This window comes from Thalassophryne amazonica, chromosome 5 (assembly GCF_902500255.1).
Source record: "Thalassophryne amazonica chromosome 5, fThaAma1.1, whole genome shotgun sequence".
NCBI classification, from domain to species: domain Eukaryota; kingdom Metazoa; phylum Chordata; class Actinopteri; order Batrachoidiformes; family Batrachoididae; genus Thalassophryne; species Thalassophryne amazonica.
The window spans coordinates 97,829,217-97,847,340 of record NC_047107.1 but is presented as its reverse complement, the minus strand read 5'-3'; the positions used below and the strand labels follow the sequence as shown (position 1 = coordinate 97,847,340).

The 18,124-nt window shown below is 47.2% G+C and overlaps 1 protein-coding gene across 1 annotated transcript in view; it reads right to left on the bottom strand.

The window, feature by feature from the left end:
• The window catches only part of prlrb (prolactin receptor b), a 69,535-nt gene that overhangs the window by 17,367 nt on the left and 34,044 nt on the right, over window positions 1–18,124 (bottom strand). The window lies entirely within an intron of this gene.

Genomic DNA, 18,124 nt, shown 5'->3' with positions numbered 1-18,124 from the left:
TTCCCCAAATTGGTGTAAACTGGGAGATTGGCGGTTTATGAGCTGTGTGCCACACTGATACTGTATTTTTAAGGAACGGATTTTTTGTATGTTTTCGAAGAGTTTTAACATCTGAAGAATATAGATAACTAGACAATGGTAGATTGGGAACAGACTCTTGCTCAATTGTCACCCAGGCTGGAGGTGGAGTTACGCAGAAATATTGTGCAGCCGAAGCTAGCTGGGCAGCCATGTAATACCATCTAAGATTGGGGAGTTGGAGGCCTCCTCTTTCATAGGGCAGGTAGAGGAGTTTAAAACAAAGTCTTGCTTTCCTATTGTTCCAAACAAATCGACTAAATTCTTTATTCAAGTTGTCAAAAAAAGAATGTGGTAATGGCAGGGGAATTGTCTGAAAGTAGTACAGGAATTTAGGTAAGATTGTCATTTTTAAAATATTAATTCGTCCTATCATAGATATTGGTAAATTTGACCATCTTTTCAATGCACCCGATATGTCATCCACCAGGGCGTTATAATTTGCGGGGACTATTTTTTTTAAATCTGGTGTAATTTTAATACCTAGGTACGTAAATCCTTCCTGCACTATTGTGAACTGAGTATTCACAATAGCTTTTCTCCTCTCCTCCTCATTAAGAAACATAATTACTAACTTTGTATTATTTATTTTATATCCAGAAAAAAACCCAAAGTCTTCAATTACACTCATCAGATTAGGGATAGAGTTTTTGAGATTTGTCAGAAAAAATATTATGTTGTCTGCAAATAATGAAATAAGGTGATTGCTCTCGCCAATGCTAACACCTGCTATTCCTGTATTTTGTCGTGCAGCCATCGCCAGAGGTTCTATAGCTAGTATGAACAGCAACGGTGAGAGCGGACAGCCCTGTCGGGTTGAGCGTTGCAGGTTGAAGGGTTTTGAAACGTTATTGTTAGGTAAGATTTGTGCAGTTGGATTCGTATACAGTAATCTTATCCATTGAATAAATGTTGGGCCTAGGCCATATCTTGAAAGCAGGCTTAAGAGATACTTCCATTCTATTCTATCGAATGCTTGACAAGCATCCACTGCTAACATTACTGTATCCTTAGTACTGTGTTTCGCATGTATTATATTTAAAACTCGTCTAATATTGTGATAGCCCTGTCAATTTTTAATAAAACTTTGCTGATCATCTATAACCAATTTTGGTACGTATTTGTCCAATCTTTTAGTGATAATCTTACACAGTATTTTCGTATCACACCCCATCAGACTAATCCCTCTATACGATGAGCACTCTGCTGGGGGTTTGTTTGGTTTTAAAATAAGGGTTATTGTGGCTAATCTTAGTGAGTCTGGGAGAATGCCGCACTCAAATGATTCATTAAACATATTAAAGAGAGGCTGTACTAGCTTTGTTGTGTGTGCCGCCAGAAGAGGGGGTACTGCTGGCCCACCACCAGAGGGCGCCCTGCCTGAAGTGCGGGCTTCAGGCACGAGAGGGCGCTGCCGCCACGGACACAGCCGGGGTTGACAGCTGTCACTCATCAACTCATGACAGCTGTCACCCATCTCCACTTCATCAATCCACTCCATAAAAGCCGGACGTCATCTCCACCTCGCTGCCGAGATATCATCTATCTGTGAAGGTAATTGTCTCTGCTGACTTAAACATTGAGTAATAATCAATCAATCAATCAATCAATCAGTTTTTTTATATAGCGCCAAATCACAACAAACAGTTGCCCCAAGGCGCTTTATATTGTAAGGCAAGGCCATACAATAATTATGTAAAACCCCAACGGTCAAAACGACCCCCTGTGAGCAAGCACTTGGCTACAGTGGGAAGGAAAAACTCCCTTTTAACAGGAAGAAACCTCCAGCAGAACCAGGCTCAGGGAGGGGCAGTCTTCTGCTGGGACTGGTTGGGGCTGAGGGAGAGAACCAGGAAAAAAACATGCTGTGGAGGGGAGCAGAGATCGATCACTAATGATTAAATACAGAGTGGTGCATACAGAGCAAAAAGAGAAAGAAACAGTGCATCATGGGAACCCCCCAGCAGTCTACGTCTATAGCAGCATAACTAAGGGATGGTTCAGGGTCACCTGATCCAGCCCTAACTATAAGCTTTAGCAAAAAGGAAAGTTTTAAGCCTAATTTTAAAAGTAGAGAGGGTGTCTGTCTCCCTGATCTGAATTGGGAGCTGGTTCCACAGGAGAGGAGCCTGAAAGCTGAAGGCTCTGCCTCCCATTCTACTCTTACAAACCCTAGGAACTACAAGTAAGCCTGCAGTCTGAGAGCGAAGCGCTCTATTGGGGTGATATGGTACTACGAGGTCCCTAAGATAAGATGGGACCTGATTATTCAAAACCTTATAAGTAAGAAGAAGAATTTTAAATTCTATTCTAGAATTAACAGGAAGCCAATGAAGAGAGGCCAATATGGGTGAGATATGCTCTCTCCTTCTAGTCCCCGTTAGTACTCTAGCTGCAGCATTTTGAATTAACTGAAGGCTTTTTAGGGAACTTTTAGGACAACCTGATAATAATGAATTACAATAGTCCAGCCTAGAGGAAATAAATGCATGAATTAGATTTTCAGCATCACTCTGAGACAAGACCTTTCTGATTTTAGAGATATTGCGTAAATGCAAAAAAGCAGTCCTACATATTTGTTTAATATGCGCTTTGAATGACATATCCTGATCAAAAATGACTCCAAGATTTCTCACAGTATTACTAGAGGTCAGGGTAATGCCATCCAGAGTAAGGATCTGGTTAGACACCATGTTTCTAAGATTTGTGGGGCCAAGTACAATAACTTCAGTTTTATCTGAGTTTAAAAGCAGGAAATTAGAGGTCATCCATGTCTTTATGTCTGTAAGACAATCCTGCAGTTTAGCTAATTGGTGTGTGTCCTCTGGCTTCATGGATAGATAAAGCTGGGTATCATCTGCGTAACAATGAAAATTTAAGCAATACCGTCTAATAATACTGCCTAAGGGAAGCATGTATAAAGTGAATAAAATTGGTCCTAGCACAGAACCTTGTGGAACTCCATAATTAACTTTAGTCTGTGAAGAAGATTCCCCATTTACATGAACAAATTGTAATCTATTAGACAAATATGATTCAAACCACCGCAGCGCAGTGCCTTTAATACCTATGGCATGCTCTAATCTCTGTAATAAAATTTTATGGTCAACAGTATCAAAAGCAGCACTGAGGTCTAACAGAACAAGCACAGAGATGAGTCCACTGTCCGAGGCCATAAGAAGATCATTTGTAACCTTCACTAATGCTGTTTCTGTACTATGATGAATTCTAAAACCTGACTGAAACTCTTCAAATAGACCATTCCTCTGCAGATGATCAGTTAGCTGTTTTACAACTACCCTTTCAAGAATTTTTGAGAGGAAAGGAAGGTTGGAGATTGGCCTATAATTAGCTAAGATAGCTGGGTCAAGTGATGGCTTTTTAAGTGATGGTTTAATTACTGCCACCTTAAAAGCCTGTGGTACATAGCCAACTAACAAAGATAGATTGATCATATTTAAGATCGAAGCATTAAATAATGGTAGGGCTTCCTTGAGCAGCCTGGTAGGAATGGGGTCTAATAAACATGTTGATGGTTTGGATGAAGTAACTAATGAGAATAACTCAGACAGAACAATCGGAGAGAAAGAGTCTAACCAAATACCGGCATCACTGAAAGCAGCCAAAGATAACGATACGTCTTTGGGATGGTTATGAGTAATTTTTTCTCTAATAGTTAAAATTTTGTTAGCAAAGAAAGTCATGAAGTCATTACTAGTTAAAGTTAATGGAATACTGAGCTCAATAGAGCTCTGACTCTTTGTCAGCGTGGCTACAGTGCTGAAAAGAAACCTGGGGTTGTTCTTATTTTCTTCAATTAGTGATGAGTAGAAAGATGTCCTAGCTTTACGGAGGGCTTTTTTTTATAGAGCAACAGACTCTTTTTCCAGGCTAAGTGAAGATCTTCTAAATTAGTGAGACGCCATTTCCTCCCATTTCCTCTCCAACTTACAGGTTATCTGCTTTAAGCTACGAGTTTAAGTTATACCACGGAGTCAGGCACTTCTGATTTAAAGCTCTCTTTTTTAGAGGAGCTACAGCATCCAAAGTTGTCTTCAATGAGGATGTAAAACTATTGACGAGATACTCTATCTCACTTACAGAGTTTAGGTAGCTACTCTGCACTGTGTTGGTATATGGCATTAGAGAACATAAAGAAGGAATCATATCCTTAAACCTAGTTACAGCGCTTTCTGAAAGACTTCTAGTGTAATGAAACTTATTCCCCACTGCTGGGTAGTCCATCAGAGTAAATGTAAATGTTATTAAGAAATGATCAGACAGAAGGGAGTTTTCAGGGAATACTGTTAAGTCTTCTATTTCCATACCATAAGTCAGAACAAGATCTAAGATATGATTAAAGTGGTGGGTGGACTCATTTACTTTTTGAGCAAAGCCAATAGAGTCTAATAATAGATTAAATGCAGTGTTGAGGCTGTCATTCTCAGCATCTGTGTGGATGTTAAAATCGCCCACTATAATTATCTTATCTGAGCTAAGCACTAAGTCAGACAAAAGGTCTGAAAATTCACAGAGAAACTCACAGTAACGACCAGGTGGACGATAGATAATAACAAATAAAACTGGTTTTTGGGACTTCCAATTTGGATGGACAAGACTAAGAGTCAAGCTTTCAAATGAATTAAAGCTCTGTCTGGGTTTTTGATTCATTAATAAGCTGGAATGGAAGATTGCTGCTAATCCTCCGCCCCGGCCCGTGCTACGAGCATTCTGACAGTTAGTGTGACTCGGGGGTGTTGACTCATTTAAACTAACATATTCATCCTGCTGTAACCAGGTTTCTGTAAGGCAGAATAAATCAATATGTTGATCAATTATTATATCATTTACCAACAGGGACTTAGAAGAGAGAGACCTAATGTTTAATAGACCACATTTAACTGTTTTAGTCTGTGGTGCAGTTGAAGGTGCTATATTATTTTTTCTTTTTGAATTTTTATGCTTAAATAGATTTTTGCTGGTTATTGGTAGTCTGGGAGCAGGCACCGTCTCTACGGGGATGGGGTAATGAGGGGATGGCAGGGGGAGAGAAGCTGCAGAGAGGTGTGTAAGACTACAACTCTGCTTCCTGGTCCCAACCCTGGATAGTCACGGTTTGGAGGATTTAAGAAAATTGGCCAGATTTCTAGAAATGAGAGCTGCTCCATCCAAAGTGGGATGGATGCCGTCTCTCCTAACAAGACCAGGTTTTCCCCAGAAGCTTTGCCAATTATCTATGAAGCCCACCTCATTTTTTGGACACCACTCAGACAGCCAGCAATTCAAGGAGAACATGCGGCTAAACATGTCACTCCCGGTCTGATTGGGGAGGGGCCCAGAGAAAACTACAGAGTCCGACATTGTTTTTGCAAAGTTACACACCGATTTAATGTTAATTTTAGTGACCTCCGATTAGCGTAACCGGGTGTCATTACTGCCGACGTGAATTACAATCTTACCAAATTTACGCTTATAATCTGAACTTCTTTGCAGCCGTATTCCTGTGGCGTTTCCTTATCTGTGGGATTGGCGTAAAGTGTGATCAGCGACGGCTTCGCTTCACACTCCAGCCAGATAAGTGATTTTACAGGAGCTGCACGAGTGTGTGATTAGAGGTGGAGATGACTTTCCACCTTCTGACTGTTTTTGTTACTGGGTGTGCACACACCCACATCTCACTGTTTGTGCTCCTCGCCAGCAGTACCAGATCCGACAGTCGGGGACGGTGATCACCTGGGAATTCGGGACTTGGCGGCTCCAGTATTCACCAGGTTCGGTGGCGGTGGAAATCGTGTGGTTCCGGCTCTTCTCAGGACAGACGTCTTCTATCCTCGAGCCTGCCCACACGTCACCTTTGTGTATTGACTGCTATCAGATTCTGAGATTGTCTGTATATTCGTTGTGCACATTCACAACATTAAATTGTTACCTTTTGGCTCATCTATTGACTGTTCATTTGCGCCCCCTGTTGTGGATCCGTGTCACTACACTTTCCCCAACAGGATATCTCGGCCAATGTCATGGATCCCGAGGGGCGTCAACCATCTGTTGGACAGCCAATGGAAGAGCAGGGTGCACAGGCGTCAGCTGGAGGCGTGATTGGTGAGTTGCAGCACATCCTCACCGCCTTTACCGCTCGGATGGACCTGATGACCGAGCAAAACCTCATCCTTAATCGCAGGATGGAGGCTCTCACCGCGCAGGTGGAAGCGCGCGATCAGGGTGCTGCTGCAGCTCCTCCTCCTGCCGACCAGGTGCCGAATACAAACATTCCACTGGTCATTCAACGACCCCCCCCCCACCATCCCCTGAAGCATACATAAGCCCCCCAGAGCCGTACGGAGGTTGTGTGGAGACGTGCACGGACTTTCTTATGCAGTGTTCGCTCGTCTTTGCACAGCGTCCCGTGATGTACGCGTCTGACGCCAGCAAGGTGGCTTACGTGATTAATTTGCTTCGAGGTGAGGCACGCGCTTGGGCTACAGCGCTTTGGGAGCAAAGTTCACGGCTCCTTGCCTCTTATACTGGGTTTGTGAGGGAGCTCAGAGCTGTGTTTGATCACCCTAACAGAGGCGAAACCGTGTCTACCGTGCTGCTGTCAATGAGACAGGGGCGCCGGAACGCAGCCGAATATGCAGTCGACTTCCGCATCACGGCTGCAAGATCCGGCTGGAATATGACTGCGCTTCGTGCCGCCTTCATAAACGGACTGTCGTCGATCCTGAAGGAGCACCTGGTGGCTAAGGAGGAACCGCGGGATTTGGCTGAGCTTATCGATTTGGTTATACGATTGGACAATTGGTTAGAAGAACGCCGACGGGAGTGAGGCGAAGGGCGTGGTCAGGCACAAGCCGTCCCTCTTCCTCCCGGGTCTGAAAGGGAGCCGTCTTCCCCACGCTCCACAGCCACAGCGCTCCGTGTGGCTACAGCTCCCCCTGCTGACGATGCTAGGGACACGAGCAGGGCCACATTCAGACAGAGGAGGCTGGTCCGCGGGGAGTGATATGTCTGCGGCTCGAGTGAACATCAGCAGAGAGACTGCCTCAAACGGTCAAAACACAAACGCCCGCCCTTAGAGACTGGGCTGAGGGGGGGTCAAAACATTCACGTGGGTCATACACATCTTTCAACATGACTCCCAGTTACAATCCTGAGCGGGGATTTAACCCTTCAAGCCCCAGCACTGGTGGACACGGGGTCAGAAGGGAATCTGCTGGATAGCAGATGGGCAAGGGAGGTAGGGCTCCCTCTGGTGGCGCTTTCTTCGCCAGTGAAGGTGCAAGCACTAGATGGCACTCTTCTCCCTTTTATCACACACAAGACACTACCGGTAACCCTGGTAGTGTCTGGGAATCACCGGGAGAAGATTGAGTTTTTTGTAACTCCTTCTACCTCCCGCGTGATTTTGGGCTTCCCATGGATGATTAAACACAATCCCCAGATTGATTGGCCGTCTGGGGTTGTGGCTCAGTGGAGCGAAATCTGCCACCGGAATTGTTTAGGATCCTCGGTTCCTCCCGGTGTAAATGCTAATGAGGAGGTTAAAATTCCCTCCCAATCTGACGGCGGTGCTGGTTGAGTACCACGATCTTGCTGACGTCTTCAGCAAGGATCTGGCGGTCACCCTTCCCCCGCACCGTCCGTAAGATTGTGCCATTGATTTGGTCCCGGGCGTTGAGTTCCCGTCCAGCAGGCTGTACAATCTCTCACGTCCTGAGCGCGAATCAATGGAGACCTACATCCGGGACTCATTAGCTGCCGGGCTGATCCGGAATTCCACCTCCCCGATGGGTGCAGGTTTCTTTTTTGTGGGCAAGAAAGATGGCAGACTCCGTCCATGCATTGATTACAGGGGGCTGAACGACATAACGGTTCGTAATCGATACCCTTTACCCCTGTTGGATTCAGTGTTCATGCCCCTGCATGGAGCCCAAATTTTCACCAAACTGGACCTTAGGAATGCATATCACCTGGTTCGGATCCGGAAGGGAGACGAATGGAAGACGGCATTTAACACCCCATTAGGTAATTTTGAGTACCTGGTCATGCCGTTCGGCCTCACTAACGCCCCCGCGACGTTCCAAGCATTGGTAAACGACGTCTTGCGGGACTTCCTGCACCGATTCGTCTTCGTATATCTGGATGACATACTCATCTTTTCCCCGGACCCTGAGACTCATGTCCAGCATGTACGTCAGGTCCTGCAGCGGTTGTTGGAGAACCGGCTGTTTGTGAAGGGCGAGAAGTGTGAGTTTCACCGCACCTCTTTGTCCTTCCTGGGATTCATCATCTCCTCCAACTCCGTCGCCCCTGATCCGGCCAAGGTTGCGGCGGTGAGAGATTGGCCCCAACCAACAAGCCGTAGGAAGCTGCAACAGTTCCTCGGCTTTGCAAATTTCTACAGGAGGTTCATTAAGGGCTACAGTCAGGTAGTTAGCTCCCTGACAGCCCTGACCTCTCCAAAAGTCCCCTTCACCTGGTCGGATCGGTGCAAAGCCGCGTTCGAGGAGTTGAAACGCCGGTTCTCATCTGCACCAGTTCTGGTGCAGCCCAACCCTAGCCGCCAGTTTGTGGTTGAAGTGGACGCCTCTGACTCAGGGATAGGAGCCGTGCTATCCCAGAGCGGTGAGACCGATAAGGTTCTTCACCCGTGTGCCTACTTTTCTCGCAGGTTGACCCCAGCTGAACGGAACTATGATGTCGGCAATCGAGAACTCCTTGCGGTGAAAGAGGCTCTTGAGGAGTGGAGACACCTGTTGGAGGGAGCGTCTGTGCTGTTCACGGTTTTCACTGACCATCGGAACCTGGAGTATATCAGGACCGCCAAGCGGCTGAACCCCAGGCAAGCCCGCTGGTCACTGTTATTCGGGCACCTATCGCCCCGGGACCAGAACCAGAGATCGGATGCCTTGTCCTGTGTACACGAAGATGAAGTCAAGACGGAGCTGTCGGATCCACCGGAGTCCATCATTCCTGAGTCCACTATCGTGGCCACCCTCACCTGGGACGTGGAGAAGACCGTCCGGGAGGCCCTGGCACGGAGCCCGGACCCAGGAACCGGTCCGAAGAACCGTTTATACGTCCCACCAGAGGCCAGAGCTGCAGTCTTGGACTTCTGTCACGGTTCCAAGCTCTCCTGTCACCCGGGGGTGCAAAGGACCGTGGCAGTTGTCCGGCAGCGCTTCTGGTGGGCGTCTATGGAGGCCGACGTCCGGGAGTATGTCCAGGCCTGTACCACTTGTGCCAGGGGCATGGCAGACCACACGAAGACAGAAGGCCTTCTGCAGCCTATACCGGTGCCTCATTGCCCCTGGTCCCACATTGGCCTGGACTTTGTCACGGGTCTCCCACCGTCCCAGGGCATGATGACCATCTTCACGATAGTGGACCGATTCTCCAAGGCGGCCCACTTCGTGCCCTCCCGAAGCTCCCAGCGGCCCAGGAGACAGCAGACCTCCTGGTCCGCCACGTCGTGCGTCTGCATGGGATACCAGCGGACATCGTCTCGGACCGTGGTCCTCAGTTCTCCTCCCAGGTGTGGAGGAGTTTCTGCAGGGAACTGGGGGCCAGCGTGAGCCTCTCGTCCGTGTATCATCCTCAGACGAACGGACAGGCAGAGCGGGCCAACCAAGAACTTGAACAGGCCCTCCGCTGCGTCACGTCCGCGCACCCGTCGGCCTGGAGTGACCATCTGGCCTGGATCGAGTACGCCCATAACAGCCAGGTGTCCTCTGCCACCGGCCTCTCCCCGTTCGAAGTGTGTCTGGGGTATCAGCCCCCACTGTTCCCCGTGGTGGAGGGAGAGGTCGGTGTGCCCTCGGTCCAGGCCCACCTGCGAAGATGCCGACGGGTCTGGCGCACCGCCCGCTCTGCCTTGTTGAAGGCCCGGATGAGGGCTAAGGCCCATGCAGACTGCCGGCGTTCCCCGGCCCCTGCTTACCAGCCCGGGCAGGAGGTATGGCTATCAACGAAGGACATCCCCTTACAAGTGAACTCCCCTAAGCTGAAGGAACGTTACATTGGACCATTCCAGATCCTCAAAGTCCTCAGTCCGGCCGCAGTGAAGCTGGTAGCTTCAGCTTCACTGCGGATCCACCCGGTCTTTCATGTCTCACGTGTCAAGCCATACCACACCTTCACCCTCTGCACTCCTGGACCGGCACCGCCTCCTGCCCGGATCATCGACGGGGAGCCTGCATGGACAGTGCGCAGGCTCCTGGACGTCCGTCGTAAGGGCCGGGGGTTTCAGTATTTGGTGGACTGGGAGGGGTATGGACCAGAGGAACGCTCCTGGGTGAAGAGGAGCTTCATCTTGGACTCGGCCCTCCTGGCCGACTTCTACCACCGTCACCCGAACAAGCCTGGTTGAGGGGGGGGGGGGGGGTCCTGTTGTGTGGGCCGCCAGAAGAGGGGGTACTGCTGGCCCACCACCAGAGGGCGCCCTGCCTGAAGTGCGGGCTTCAGGCACGAGAGGGCGCTGCCGCCACGGACACAGCTGAGGTTGACAGCTGTCACTCATCAACTCATGACAGCTGTCACCCATCTCCACTTCATCAATCCACTCCATAAAAGCCGGACATCATCTCCACCTCGCTGCCGAGATATCATCTACCCGTGAAGGTAATTGTCTCTGCTGACTTAAACACTGAGTAATAATCTGAACTTCTTTGCAGCCGTATTCCTGTGGTGTTTCCTTATCTGTGGGATCGGTGTAAAGTGTGATCAGCGACGGCTTCGCTTCACACTCCAGCCAGATAAGTGATTTAACAGGAGCTGCACGAGTGTGTGATTAGAGGTGGAGGTGACTTTCCACCTTCTGACTGTTTTTGTTACTGGGTGTGCACACACCCACATCTCACTGTTTGTGCTCCTCGCCAGCAGTACCAGATCCGACAGTCGGGGACGGTGATCACCTGGGAATTCGGGACTTGGCGGCTCCAGTATTCACCAGGTTCGGTGGCGGTGGAAATCATGTGGTTCCGGCTCTTCTCAGGACAGACGTCTTCTATCCTCGAGCCTGCCCACACGTCACCTTTGTGTATTGACTGCTATCAGATTCTGTGATTGTCTGTATAATCGTTGTGCACATTCACAACATTAAATTGTTACCTTTTGGCTCATCTATTGACCGTTCATTTGCGCCCCCTGTTGTGGGTCCCTGTCACTACACTTTCCCCAACAAGCTTGTCTTTAAATGCTTTGTAAAACTCTATTGGGAACCCGTCGGGCCCAGGTGCTTTGCCACTATTCATCTCTCCTATTGCTTCTAGTATGTCAGTTATAGTCAATAGGCTATCGAGAGCTATTTTATCTTCTTCGGATAGTATTTGAAATTGCAATTTGTTTAAAAATGTGTCTTGAGCTTCATCATTATCACTACATTCTGACTTATATAATAGCTCGTAAAATGCCCTGAATCTTTTATTGATCTCTACTGGATCATAAGTCAACTCCTCTGAAGTGGATTTTATGCTAAAGATTGTTCTCTCTGCCTGTATTTTTTTAACCCTCCAAGCCAGCAGTTTACCCGCTTTTTCTCCCTGATCATAATATGTTTGTTTGGTCCACATTAAGCTCTTTGCCACTTTATCAGATGTCAATTCATCATATTTAGCTCTCATGACATTTAACTTGTTAAGATCACTTGGGTCACTATTATTGTAAAATTTATTCTCTAGGGCTTTGATGTCCTTTTCCAATGATTGAATTTCTTGGTTACGTTTTTTTTTTTTGGGGTAGCAGTGTAACTTATGATCTCTCCCCTTATTTAAGCTTTATAGGCTTCCCACCTAATACTCGCTGTGGTTTCTTCATTATTTAGTTGAAAATATTTATCTGTGGAGTTTTCTACAAAATGAACAAAAGTTTGGTCTTTCAACAAAAATGCTTGAAATCTCTACCTTGGAAGATTTCCATTGTTTCTCAATTTTATTTTCATAGAGACCGCTGCATGATCACTTATCACAATACTATTATAACAGCAATCTTTAACTTGAGGTTCCAATTCAGTAGATATTAGGAAGTAATCAATGCGCGAATGATTTTTATAGGAGCTTGAATAACGTGAATATTGTCTAATGTTGGGATTCCTAACCCTCCAGATATCAACTATTCTCAGATCATGCATATATTCTTGAAGTATTTTTCTAGTTTTTATATGTGTATTGTCAACTTGGGTAGATCTGTCCAAATATGGGTCCAAAGTACAATTAATATCCCCTCCTATAATATATAGGCCTTCTAGGGCAGAGACAGTTAAAAACAATCTCTCAAAGAAGGACGGGCAGTCCTCATTTGGTCCATATATATTTATAAGATTTATTTTTTGTTTAAAAATATTACCCTGAATGATAATGTATCTCCCTCCTGGATCTTTTATAATTTTTAGAGTTTGAAAAGATATTGATTTATGAATTAAAATTACAACACCCCTAGCATGACTGGTATAGGAGGCCTGAAATACTTGTCCTGGCCATCGTCTAGTCAATGTTTGTATATCGGATGCAATCAAATGTGATTCTTGTATGAAGACAATCTTAGATTTTAGACACTTAATCCTGTTTAGTATCTTCTTTACTTTAAGAAATTTTCTCATTCCCCTGACATTCCAACTTAAAATATTTGCATTCAAACTACTTCCCTCTTTTATCCTTTCCATACGATTCCATTATACCATCTAAATAGGACTGGTATAAATAAAAATAATAATAAAATATGTGATTTAAAATTACCAAGGAGATGCAAGTATACACATTCTTTCACACACACTAAAACTTAATGTTAAACACAACCTTAACCTGAACAATTTCCCATTGAACCCCTGCATTCCCTCCTGTGGAGTGTAAACCCTCCCCCCTTAGAACTAAATAGTTATAGGGATGTTGATCCTCAACTTGAGGAGCAACTGGTCAGTAAGGCCTCACTAACACCAAAACCAAACCTTCAACCACCGTGTAGTTTAGAAATTGTTTGATTAACCCTTACAAATATATATACTTTTTTTTTTTTTTTTTACAAAAACTGCAAACATCAGCACAAACAAAATTATTAAACCATCATTTTTGATGCTATACAACTTAGTAGTACCACAAAATATAGTTATTCACCTGTTGTTGAGTAGAAGTGTAGCTGTTCCACATCCTTTTTTTTTTTTCCCCCCTCAGTCTGTGCTGGGCTGTACAGTCTGTGGACGTGTTTATTCATCTCTATCCCCCTCCGTCGCTTGTGGAAGAGTCTTGTAAAACAGTTCAGCCTCTTGTGGTGTAGAGAAAAGTTGCATCTTGCCGCCGTGCAGGATCCTGAGTTTACAGGGATTATATTGAAATCCGCGGAAGGCGTTGATATCAATAAAGCGCTTTATTACCGGGTGGAAGCTTCGCCGAGTACGGAGCGTCTCGGCGGAAAAATCTTGTGCAACACTTATCTTGAGTCCTTCATGTGTAATGTCCTTTTTCCTTATTTCCCAATAGACAAACTCCTTGTCCTGAAGACTTAGGAACCGGACCAACACTGCTCTGTTTTGATTTGGTTTTCCCGAGGCTAGTGTACAGTGAACCCGCTCCAGGGTAAATGACTTTTGAGGGGATAACCCCAACCACTTGGGAAACATGTCGGTCATGAACTCGATAAGAGACTGTGTCCCTTCTGCCCCCTCTCGTATGCCAAATACACGTATGTTTTTTCTACTGCCCCTGTTCTCCAGATCGTCTGCTTTTATCTCTAGCAGGGCGATTCGTTTAGCAGCTGGTTCCAAAGTTTTTTCGGCAGCTTCCAGCGCTCCTTCTGTGTCTGCGATGCGGGCCTCGGCCTCTTCAATGCGGGCTGTATTATTCGTCACGTCTTGTTTTATCTCAGTCACTTTATTCTCCAGCGACGTTAAAGAATCTGCCACCCCAGTCAGTTTTGTGCCGATATTATCCAATTTACCTCCAAAGTCTGACCGAAGTGACCTGAGCTCCTCCATTACATCCTCAATGCTGCCCATGCTAGCTGCGCTCTCCATGCTAGCACCCGTGCTAGTCGAGGGGCATGAAGTAGTTGCTTTTGAGGTTGTTTTACGTCCACGAGTGAAGATTTCACACTCTTTCACAGCGGTGTTCTTTGACATAGCAGTTTTTTGTCGTTTCTCTAAACCTGTTGGTAATTTGTTAGGGTTATTTGTTGAAAACTAACACACAGCTTCTCTTCTAAGCTGCGATCCTGGTCACGTGACCCCCGGAACTCCTCCGCCTTTTTTTTTTTAGTTTATTTTCTACAAGCCCTCTGGTGGCTGAAAAGTCCGATGCGGGATGCACAAGACCTGTTACACTTGGGGCAAATGAACACTTGAGTAGGTTGGGCTTGTGCTGCTGCCCGCTCTTTCTGTCTTTGACACTTCTGGTGTGAGGCCTCACTTCTTTCTGCCTCAAACTTCAGGCTGGCGGATTTGATGCTGGAATGCCAGCTGAGTCTATCTGTAGCTAGATGCTGCCATGACTGATGCTGAATGCCTGCAAGGGAGAGCTGTTTCTTCAGCTGGTCCTTATAGCGCTTTTTGGGGGCCCCTTGGTTTCGTCTCCCTTCCTTGAGCTCGCCAAAGAGAATTAATTTCGGCATGCGTGTATCATCCATCCTGGCTACGTGGCCTGCCCAACGAAGCTGTTGTTTGAGTATAATAGACTCCATGCTGGGCAATTTGGCTCTGGTAAGGATGTCCTCATTTGAGACGTAGTCCTGCCACTTGATCCTGAAGATGTTTCGGAGACAACGCTGATGAAAGCGTTCCAGTAATCTGATCTGCTGGCGATACAGAACCCAGGTTTCAGCTCCATACAGGAGGGTAGGGACCACAATGGCTCTGTAGACCTGCACTTTTGTGGAAAGGCGCAGTGCATGATTCTGCCAGACTTTCTTTGAGAGTCGACCAAAAGAACTGCTGGCCTTGGCAAGGCGACTGTCTAGGTCCTTGGCAACAGATGCGCCGTTTGAGATAACACTACCGAGATACGTGAAGTGCTCTACTGCATTCAGGCTGGTACCCTCGATGTTGATTTGGGGTGGGGTATATGCTGTATGGGGGACCGGTTGATATAGCACTTCTGTCTTTCTCAGGCTGACGGTGAGGCCGAAGGCTCTTGCTGCTTCAGCAAAACAGTTGACAATGTACTGCAAGGCTTGCTTCGTATGGGCGACGAGGGCACAGTCATCTGCGAAGAGCAGCTCCATGATTAGCTGTTCTGTGATCTTGGTGTGGGACAGAAGGCGCCGCAAGTTAAACAGACTTCCGTCGGTTCTGAAGCGGATATAGATGCCATCTGTCAAGTCTTCTTTGGCCTCACGAAGCATCATGCTAAAAAAGATGGAGAACAGAGTGGGCGCGAGGATGCAACCTTGTTTGACACCATTTGAGATGGGGAAGCTGCCGGACAGAATCCCGTTGTACTTCACTTGTCCCATCTATGAAGGGCCATGTTCTGTTCTCTGCACTTCTCCTGGATCTGTCTCAGGACGAAGATCATGTCGGTGGTTCCCCTGTTGGCCCGAAATCCGCACTGACTCTCTGGAGTATTTTCATGCGCTATGGTAGGGGTAAGCCTGTTGAGCAGCACTCGAGCCAAAATCTTACCTGCTATTGAGAGGAGAGTGATGCCCCGGTAATTACAACAGTCGGACTTGTCGCCCTTGTTCTTGTACAGGGAGACAATGACCGCATCCCGAATTTCATGTGGAACCATTTCCTTTTCCCAGCAACTGGAGAAGAGAATCTGAAGCTTGTCGAGGACTGCCTCACCTCCATTTTGGTACACCTCTGCTGGGATGCCATCTATGCCAGGAGACTTCCCTGGATTCAGCTGCGTGGTGGCCTTTCGGATCTCTTCAAGTGTTGGGGGGGGTTATCAAGTTCCCATTTCACCTCCACCTGGGGAATCTTCTTGATTGATGACTCTTGCACAGTGCGCTTGTCACTGAAGAGGTTTTCAAAGTGTTCTGACCAATGCTGCATAATGGTTTCCTTGTCTGTCAGAAGGGTGGAGCCGTCTGAGGAGCGCAGGGGTGCTTGCACTTGATGTGCTGGCCCATGGATGTTCTTAAGGTCTCCGGCATCGGCATGTTGTTGTGTCTTCTCCGCAAAAGCTAGCCACCAGTCGTTCTGCAGTATGCGGAGCTTGCTTTGCAGTGTGGAGCAGGCATTTCTGTAAGCTGTCTTGGCAGAGTGGTCATCAGGTTTAGCTAAAAAAGTCTTGTGGCATGCACGTTTCTTTTCTAGTAGTTCCTGGATCTGTGCATCAGACTCATCAAACCAGTCTTTATTTTTCCTGGCTGAGAAGCCCACTACTTCTGCTGCTATCTCCTGAAGGATGGTCTTTAATCTCATCCACTGTTGTTCAGGGTCGTCAGGCAGGCCTTCTTCTCCACCCAGTCTCTCCTCTAGTTTGGCCTGGAACTCCATTTTTGTGTCTATGTCTTGCAGCTTGTGGACTTGTAGCTTCTTAAACTGTGGGCCTTTCTTCTTAGGAGGGGGCTTGAAGGTGAAAGCAATCTTGGAACGGACCAAGTGATGATCCGTATAGCAATCCGCGCTAGGCATCACCCTGGTATGTAGTACGTCTCTTCTATCACGCTGTCGCGTCAGAACGTAGTCCAGAAGGTGCCAGTGTTTGGAGCGTGGGTGTCTCCAGGTTGCTTTGAATCTCTCTTTCTGTTGGAACAGGCTGTTGGTGATCGTCAAGTCATGTGCAGAGCAGAACTCCAGCAGCAGGCGGCCATTGTCGTTACAGTTGCCTATGCCATGTTTCCCTAGCATGTCCTTCCATACATTAGAGTCGCGGCCCACTCTGGCATTGAAATCTCCCATGATGAGGAGCTTGTCCTGGGTGTCGACGCGCTGTAGAAGGTTGTGCAGATCGCTATAGAAAGCCTCCTTAACTCCGATGTCGGCCTGCATGGTTCGGGCATACACACTAACAATAGTGGCAAAATCCTTGTTGTTGATGGGGAGCCGGAGTGACATGAGTCAGTCAGAATGTCCAACTGGCAAACTGTGTAACCTATGTGCTATGGCGCTCTTAATCATGAACCCGACCCCTGAGAGTCGACGATCTTCTTTAGCCTTCCCTGACCAGAACAGTGTGTAGCCTGTACCTTCCTCGGTGAGTGACCCTTGGTCTGCAAAGCGCACCTCGCTGAGTGCAGCAATGTCTATGTCAAGCCTTGCTAGCTCTTTGGCGACTAAGGCTGAGCGTCTTCGAGGACGATCGCTATTGTCTGAGTCCATCATCGTGCGTACATTCCAGCACGCAATTTTCAGGTTCTTTGTTTTTCTTTTCGCACCGCGTGTAGTGATGCCCGTTGGCAGCGGTGAGCCAACCGGGTCTAGTGAGACAAGCCATGTTTAGACCACCTTTTCCAGGTCTGTCTCCATGTGGAGCAAGCAGGGCTATCCCTAAACAGGGCTGCTTGGTCACCCAGGGCCCTGCCGGATGATGCTGTTGTCTCGGGTCAGCAATCAAACGACCATTGCTCCTGAGCCTCCTGCATGCAGGATCAAGACTGCAGCTCCCAGTGCCATCATGCACCTGCTGTTTTCGCCTCTTCCCACCGCTGCAGCGCTTTCTTTCCCGCCTGCGCTCGTTGCTTAAAGTGGGGATCGGCTCACGCACACCAATTCCACTCTTTAGGCAAGGTGGCACTCCACAGTGGCACAGACAAGCTGAGACGGCTGTGGCGACCACCAGGCTGTAGGTTTTACATCAGAGTGACCTTCTCCTAGCCTCTGGCTAAAGAACCTTCCTTGGAGGCAGGGGCCAGTAACCCAGGCTGGGGGTTTAACATCAGGGTTTTCCTTCCCCTAGGTGGACCGCCTTAACAGGGCTAATGAGTCCCACCCATCTACCCACTGCTATAACCCAGTCAGTAATAATAGTAATAGTAATAATACATACATTAACATATCTTAAAAGGTATGTTTTGATACGTGATTTGAATGAGTTCAAGTCAGTACAGCCTCAGGTGTGTTGGGTAGAGAGTTTTTATCCCAAATCTGACCTTAGTGTCAGAGAAATTAGCC